Genomic DNA, 8971 nt, shown 5'->3' with positions numbered 1-8971 from the left:
CAGTCACAAAATGAATGAATCCATGGAGATTCTCAGTGAAGATCCCTCATTGGCCTTCTCTTAAATCTGTGAGCTACAGTTTGATTTTTCTGTCAAAAATGAGAATGAAACTTACCAGGAAGCTCATTTGTTCAAAAGAAGAGCATCTGACAATCTCTGGGCTATATCTCTTCTGGAAATGTCAGTTCTCTGAAGACGAATTCTTGAAAAGGTTGTCTTATACACTTATCTTCTTTTCACCTAATTCCACTATAATACAGTGGCTTTAATGCAGTATTATTGATTATCATTATAAATGTCATCAAATTCCAAATCCTATGTTAAATCTCTGCTTTGCCCTCTTTTATCATTCAGGATCTGCATGATCACCACCTACACCAGTCACTGCTTTCTCTACACTCCTCTGTCCTGGGTAAACCATACAATCTTGAATTTTGTAACAGTACCCTTCATCACCCTCGGACTATCCATGTATATGTCTGCCTGACCTTCCCATGCTGAAGTTGGCAGGCAGGAATGCAGTAAGTCATTCCCTGATGTTAACAAATTGAACTGCTTTGATTTCTTCAGAAAACGCCCCAATTATCTAACCTCCCTGCAACAGATAGGATAGCCACGCTCTGAAATAGCCTCAGGCTACCCTACTAATGTTCTGCTTTAGCCAAGCCAGTCTTTTCACCATCTCTAAAACCTTCCACATCTTTGTTCATTGTGAGGCCCACATACTTGATTCACTCCTTCCTTTTCACCTAGCTTCCACCTTTCCTTTAGATGAAGCTTTGTCATGAAACCTCCTAGACTACTCAAGTCACTAGGGTGTATCTTAACTCAGATTTTCAAACGTAGCATCTAAGATTGAGAGTCTTGTAAAAGTAATTTAATAAGGGTATGCTCTCTATAGAAGGGGAGTTAGGGAAAGAAGCAAGACAGAATAAGAGAGAAAAGATAAGCAAATATGTGGTCTTGTCTAGAGATTAGTTTCCACTTTATCCCACAGGGAGCTGTTGAATATGAATTTTATCACAAGAGCTGTTTCTCCCTTGAGTGGGGGGTCAACTGTTTGTGTCCCACTGTCAGTGAGTTATGGGCCACTGGCTTTGGTGGGAGTCTAGGGTATAAACCCTTCAATTGGGATAGTTTCCTTTGACCTAAGGCAATCCTCTACAGAATTCTCCTAAAACAGTTCTCGGAGCAGCTAGGGACAGGGAAACAATCAGTGAAGACTATCCGGGTGAGGCACCACTATAGTGTAATTTTTTTGACAGTTAGCTATACTTTAATGTATAATACTCAACTCAAGGTACAAAACAATTGCATTTAACATTGTTATAAATAAAAGAGACATCAGATGAGTAATCAAGGGCTTCAGGACATCAAGGGCCCCAGTTATGAACAGGATCTTCATAACATCCATGTTTAACATCTTTACTCTCTGGGTATAATTTTATAAGATCATCAATTTGAAGAATGATAACTGTAGCTTCTGTTGCAAATTTCAAACTTTTAACTTTAGCTATGGTTGGTTCAAACACTCCTGCTTGTTTGTCGTGTCCAGGTTTACCATTGCTCAAATCAAGACTGTAAAAATTTTAGATTTTTACATTTTGGGTTAACTTGAGCCTCATGAAAAGCTCTTAACTTTGCAAGCAGATCTGTGGAATTCTGGGCAGCATTAACTGCCAGTGTATTAGCAATAACAAGAAGTCTTGCAAATTCTGCAATAGCAAGCTGTTCCCAAGAACTCATGCTGGTTGCATAGTTTTCAGGGTATATGGAAAAAGCTGCTTCTACAGCAGCCCCAGCTGGCATCACAGATTTTGACTCCAAAACTTTCTTCACTATGCAAAGAGCATCATGTAGCGAGTGTTCCATCTCATCACACATTAAGTCATTTGCCCCATGTAAGATAACTGATGCAGATGCACGAGTCTTACTGGTTTTGGTTAAGATCAGCTCATCATCACAAATTGTCTCCTGTACCACTTCACCTGTCCCAACATTACAGCTTGAAAAGTTTCTTCACCCTTCAAATTGGCCAGAGTTGACAGAGTTGTTCCTCCAGAAGCTTTAATAATGCATTTGAGGTCCCTTTTTAAAGCTCTCCTAATTGCTATAACACTAGCCTCTACAAAATACTTTGACACATATCATCAATTCCACCACTGATTAGAATAATATTGGCATCAGTTGCCAGGGTCTTTGGAATTCTCTCCTTGATAATATCTGATTCTGTCTAATTTGGTCCAGTTTTTCAGGGTCTGTAATGACCACGTTTACACCAAGAGTATTAGTCCATTCTCACACTGCTATAAAAAACTGTTTAGGTTGGGTAATTTATAAAGAAAAGAAGTTTAATTGACTCTCAGTTTTACAGGACATGGGAGGCCTCAGGAACTTACAATCCTGGCCAAAGAGGAAAGAAACAAATCCTTCTTCACATGGCAGCAGAAAGGAGAAGTGCAGAGTGAAAGGGGGAAACAGCCCCTTATAAAATCATCAGATTTTGTGAGAACTCACTCACTATCAAAAGAACAGCATGGGGTCCTTCCCCCAATACGTGGGAATTACAATTTGGATCACAATTCAAGATGAGATTTTGGTGGGGATAAAAGCCAGACCATATCACAAAGATTCATTTTTGTTTTTTACGTGCTAAAGTCAAGGCAGGCAATTTATGTATTAATAATTCTTTTGGGCATGCCCTGTGATCCCACTACACAGCTGAGTGCATAGCCACTGATCAGCATACTCTCCACCTGACTTCTCCCATGGGCTTTCAGAATATTAACAGAATTGACTGGATAGTGAGGCTAGCCTCTTAATATCTGTGTATATAATACACATCTATATAATATATATAGATGTATATAATACAGCATCTATAAAAGAAACCACCATTTATTAAAAATGATTTTGGAAGACATCCATATCTCTCTCAGTGGCTTTAATCAAGCAATCTCTTCCCAGTTCATCTGTGTTCATAATTAGGTTTTAACGTATATAGCAAGGCTTCCCACTGAGGTAGTTCCATCTCCAACTTGTTTGTCTTGCAGGTCAACCAGCTCACAAGGAACTTTAGCTGCAGGATTGTTCTATCTCCAGTAACTTCAGGATGGCTGCACCATCATTAGTAATGGTTACATCACCAACATCATCTACCAACATTTTATCCAAGCCAACTGGACTGAGATAACTTTTTACAGTACTGACAATTGAAGCTGCAGCCATAACGTTCTGCGAGTGGACTACCTCCCCAGTGCTGCGGTCTCGGTCCTCAAACATGGACAGCGGTCCCTCCATCTTTACCACAGGGGTGTACATCCACTTCCACTCACACCGTGGGCAACCAGTGTCATGGCCCCTCAGCCACCCAGTGACCACAGCAGCGATGGCGTGGAGCCCACCTGAGCGATGCCGCGGGGGCTGCTGGGTAACACCGCTCCATCATCTTCGCAGTTCCCCGGGCCCAGCCACGGGAAATCGTGGGAAGGCTATGGTCTAAATTTTTAGAGAGAGAAAACATTTGTTTTTGTAGGGCATGGGAAGGGGGGAAACTTAGACATTACAACGCTTCGTGGCTCTCCAAAGGACCAGTGTATAAAAAGATGTGCAATATATCCACAGTATCAACATTTTATGGGAGGAGGGAATAAATAGGGGGAAAAAAGTCTGAAAGTTCCTCAAAGGGGTAATGATGGGGAAAAAAAGGTTGAGAAACACTGCAATATGGGGTGCAGGCTGTTTGTTCTCTGAAGTCCTAATACATTTATTTCTACATGAATTGATTGTGCATGTGCTATTTTTTATTTCCCTCAGTGCATAGCACATCAGCACACAATAGTAATGGTCCTTTATTTGTGAAATTTATATACAGCAACTGCCGCAGGTCATGGAAGAAATTCCACCTGGATCTATTTACTTCCTTCTTGAATAGGAGACGAGATTTTCCTTTCATTCCCTCAACTCCATCCAAAGTGTTTAAATTCAGAACTCTCAGTTCCAGAAATTGGAAGTTACAATGCACTACAATCACTCCATTGCACTCCAGCCTGGGCAACAGACTGAGACTGTCTCTAAAAAATAAAAATAAATAAAAAATAGAAAATAAAAATAAAACTTCCAGTTTAGGATTTAAAAATATTTGATGTTGGAGGTGGGTAATCAATCCGTTGGATAAATCCAATCAATCCAAAGGATAAATCAATCCTTTATCCATTTTAATATACATCCAGAAAAGTCAGTCTTTCTTCCCTTTCCCACATCCTCAGCACGTTTCTCTCCAGTTCTCATTAGTTTCCCTGTTTCCCCTCTTTCTACCAGATTCTGATGTGAATTAATCTTTCCAATCTGAAAATATGGTCCTATAAATTTGCATCTGCTGATTATTGAGACATATCTTTCAGCTCCAAAACCACCTTTCTACATTTGCTTTGTGACACTGGGTCCCAGACTCTTCCAACCATGTCTGACTTTTGCTAGATATTTCCCAGTTCAGCTCTACCTAAGGAAGGTACTCAGAAGGGATGCTGAGGGCAGACAGAAGGAAAAGAGATGTGTTCCTTCCTAAGTGCTTGCTGCTCCCACCAGGGTCACCACAGCAAAGCTGTTCACCTGGGCAGTGGCAGTGGATGTGGCATCCAGTTTGTCCACACTTATAAAACTAGCCTCATTGTACCCTTCAGAGATAATCAGCACTGACCGCCCCATGTTACCTCCAGTAGGGGTCTGAGTCCCAGCTCTGTTATGCCCCTTTCCCAGGTACCTGTTCCAACCACTTTCCTTTGTTCCTCCAGCATTTACTAGATCTGAGCCACCTCCATGCTTCTTTTTTGCCTTTTCTGCTCCCAATTCCTTAAATTCACTCTGTTAACTGCTAAGATTTTTGGGTTTTTTGTTTTTGTTTTGTTGTTGTTGTTGTTGTTTACTTGATTCTATGCCCCAAATGCTAATATTCTGCTCTTGGTCTAAGACTTCTCTGATTCTTAGTTTTTACTTTGTAAAGACTGGAGGATGAGGGGACACTTGTGGCAGGGTACCTGAGAGAGAAAGCTGATGAGAATGGAAATACACAGAAAGAAGTAGAGTCATACTTTTGGGATCTAGACCACATAATTATGTAAATAACGAACAGTCTAATACTTCTACTTAATTTCTATACTGGGTTGAATTGTGTCCACCACAATATATGCTCAAGTCATAATCTTTGGTACATACGAATATGACATTTTTTTGGAAATAGGGTCTCTGCAGATGAATCATGTTAAGGTGAAGTTATACTGTATTAAGCTGGGCCCTAATATAATGGTGAGTATTCTCATAACAGGATGGAAATTGGGACACAAAGACCGAGGCATATAAAGATATGGTCATGTGACAGTAAGGGAGAGATTGATTTCATCTAAAAGCCAAGGAACACCAAGAACTGCCGGCAGCCACCAGAAGGTAGGAGAAGGGCAAGAAAGAATCCTCCCTTAGCACCTCTGCAGAAAGCGTGACCCTGCCAACTACTCAATTTCAAAACTGTTAGAGAATAAATTTCCATTGTTGGAAGGCACCAAGTTTCTGGTATTATGTTACATGAACCCTACTAAACTAATATAATTTCCAACTTCCAAAAAAAAAAGAAGCATCATTAAAGCATTTGTTTCTTATTTATGTGTGTGGTTTCAACATATCTCTGCAAATAAACCACTTTGTTTAGTTTAGGAAACAATTTTCACTTCCACAAAAATGACAGTGAGGATGACAAGGCCTGCCTTTGTCTTGTTTTGAATAAATGATTCCTAATCATTATAAAACTTAAATATAGGATTTTTTTGGTCTAGGCTTTTATATCTTGGCATTATGGGCTCTTATGTAATTCCTTAAATACTGAAAAGGTACTACACTGTTTATTCACCACCCACAGAAACAATACAATGTATTATTTACACACAGGTGGACAGACACAAATAAACTATTTTTTACTTTGCCAGTTACTTGCATTCTTTTTGAACAAATTATTAGAAAATCACAATTAATATGGCAATGACCTTCTATTAATTTTGCTATTTTCTCTTACCTAATGGACTCTTTTGGCAATAATAAGGCCAGAAGAATTTTGACCTCAAAAGCCAGAGAGAAGTTATGTTCTCAAAGTAATTTGCCATGTTAATTAATGGCAAAACTTTGGGAATTTTCATTTCAGTCCAACAAAACTTCAAATATCTAAAAGCCAACTGCTTCAATCAGATCCTTAATTAAACCAGGACAAACATGTATTTCACTCAGTATACCTAGGTTATTATGGGGTCAGTCCACCAACCCCACTTCTTCCTAGCTGCAAATCCACTTGGGTTCTAGTCCTTGTTGTAAGTTGTTATACAAGCTACTGGGCCCATACCCCAAAAATGTTGGTTTAATCCTTCCCGTACTAATCAATCCATTAGCCCAACTCATTATCTCCCTTACAATTTTCACTGGGACCCTTATCACAATATTAAGCTCACACTGATTCCTTATCTGAATAGGCCTAGAACTAAACATACTAGCCATTGTACCAATGCTAGTCAAAAATACAAACCCCTGTTCCACAGAAGCAGCTACCAAATACTTTTTAACACAGCAACTGCATGCATAATTCTTATGTTGAATTGCCTTTGCGTTTCCACTAGCCTTGCTGATGATTCTGCTGGTGTGGTAGTGACCAACAGCCTTGTCCATGAAGACCATAGCAAGACATCTTTGTCCTGGACAATATTCTGAGAATGTGTTTACATTTAAATGGCTCTATCTTTCCATATTCTCTTTTTCACTTTTATTAAGGCCATGGCCACAAGCCTGCAAAACATTCAAGTAAAAATCACAGGTGTCTCAAGTCTTTGTTCTGTTAGACCTCCTCTATCTGTCTACCCTCACCCTGGATGTTCTGCAGGCTCCTAAAAAGGAAGGCAACTCAGCTTTCTTTATGACACTTTTTTTGTTATATTCTTTCTTTTTTGTGGGAAGAGAAGTATCACAGTGTAGTAACTAAGGGCTTTGAAAAAAAAGTGAAAAGATGGGTTCAAATTCTAGGATCTGTCATTTATTAGCTGTGTGTCCTTAAATTATTGAAACTGCTACAAAACTCATTGTCCTCATCTACAAAATAGAAACCGTAATTTATATTTAAGGTTACTTTTGAGGATTAATGAGACAACGTATATAAACTGCTAAGTGCTTTTGATATAATAAGTAACAAAAAAATTTTTCACCTGTCTTTCTTTGCTTGATATCTAGCGATAGTCACATTTATGTTAGACTCAAGTAAACCTTGGCACGTCCTGTATTTCAGTGGGGCCTAATAGTAAATCTCAGGGAAAATGAATACCAAATTTTGTTCCATCTATTATAGCATATTCATGCAAGGGCACTGTCAGTATATGGGAAATGCAATACCTTTCTATGCATGGAACAATTAATAAGTAGGATAGATATTGTTAAAATACACTGTATCTATACAAAAAACAAATGAGAGGGAAAATGAAAACTTAATATATTTAATGAGACCCATGGCCATCTTCTGCTCATCTTAGTTGTCAGTGTGTTTTTTATTTTAGTTTGGTTTCTCCTGTTGAGCAGTAAAGGTGTTGAATTTTGCTCTGGAAATTAAGTGAAAAAAGACAAAATTTGTTCTTTTCCTCTGAGAAATATTGCAGATTACTGTGTTCCATGAATAGTATAATTACTTCCACAATAACAAGAGACTGAACAGTCACAGGTGTTGAGTTTTACGTTGCAAACTGTGGGCGAACCATCATTAACAGCTTTGTTCTAAGTGTCACCCAGAACGGGCATCACTGTGTGCCTCACAGTTGCCAGTACTACAGGGTATTCATAGAGTCAGACTCTCAAACACCTTGAGCCAATGATCCCTAGAGGAGGCTACCCATTTTAGAATGTAACTTTTATCATGCCTTTTTCTCACCAAACCACGGACCTGACATGAGCAGCAAGTGTCCAGAACTGCAGGACTCTCCTTGAAAGACACATCTTTCAAGACAGTGAGGAATCTTCACTGTCAAATGTCTCTTCCTAACACGTGCTTTCTAAGGCTTCCTATACATATGCTAAAATAAGACTGGCTCCTCCTTTACCTATGCCTATCCTCCTTATTTTTCCCACGAATCTGCTATGCATCATGTCCCTTCTGCAATGATCAGAGAGAAGTGGTGGAGTCAAGCATGACTTCAGTAGTTTTGATCTGAGCAGATAAGGGATTAGTTGTCACTGATTTATATGGGGAAGAATGCATAAGAAGTGGGTTTGGAGGAGGGAGATAAAGGCAATCAAAAAAAGGGACCAGAAGAGAGCCCACATAGCCAAGACAATTTTGGGCAAAAAGAACAAAGCTGGAGGCATCATGCTACTTGACTTCAAACTATACAACAAGCCTACAGTAATGAAAACAGCATGGTACTAGTACCAAAGCAGAGATATAGACCAATAGATCAGAACAGAGGCCTTGGAGGCAACACCACACATCTACAAAGACCTGATCTTTGAAAAACCTGACAAAAACAAGCAATGGGGAAAGGATTCCCTGTTTAATAAATGGTGTTGGGAAAACTGGCTAGCCATGTGCAGATGACTGGACCCCTTCCTGACACCTTACACTAAGATTAACTCCAGATGGATTAAAGATGTAAAAATAAGACCTAACACTATAAAAACCCTAGAAGAAAACCTAGGCAAAACCATTCAGGACATAGGCATAGGCAAGGACTTCATGACTAAAACACCAAAAGCATTGGCAACAAAAGCCAAAATAGACAAATGGGATCTATTTAAACTCCAGAGCTTCTGTACAGCAAAAGAAACAATCAGAGTGAACTGGCGACCAACAGACTGGGAAAAAATTGTTGCAATCTACCCATCTGACAAAGGGCTAATATCCAGAATCTACAAAGAACTAAAACAGATTTACAAGAAAAAAACAAACAAACCCATTCAA

General features: G+C 39.2%; 1 pseudogene; it reads right to left on the bottom strand.

Annotated features, from left to right (window-relative positions):
• Nucleotides 1–586: 586 nt before the first annotated feature.
• Nucleotides 587–3300, bottom strand: LOC116552132 (annotated as a pseudogene).
• Between the last annotated feature and the right edge of the window lie 5671 nt (nt 3301–8971).

This window comes from Sapajus apella, unplaced genomic scaffold, assembly GCF_009761245.1.
Source record: "Sapajus apella isolate SASKATOON/1434 unplaced genomic scaffold, GSC_monkey_1.0 scaffold11, whole genome shotgun sequence".
NCBI lineage: Eukaryota > Metazoa > Chordata > Mammalia > Primates > Cebidae > Sapajus > Sapajus apella.
The sequence above is the reverse complement of the archived record's forward strand: the minus strand, read 5'-3'. Positions and strand labels throughout refer to the sequence as shown.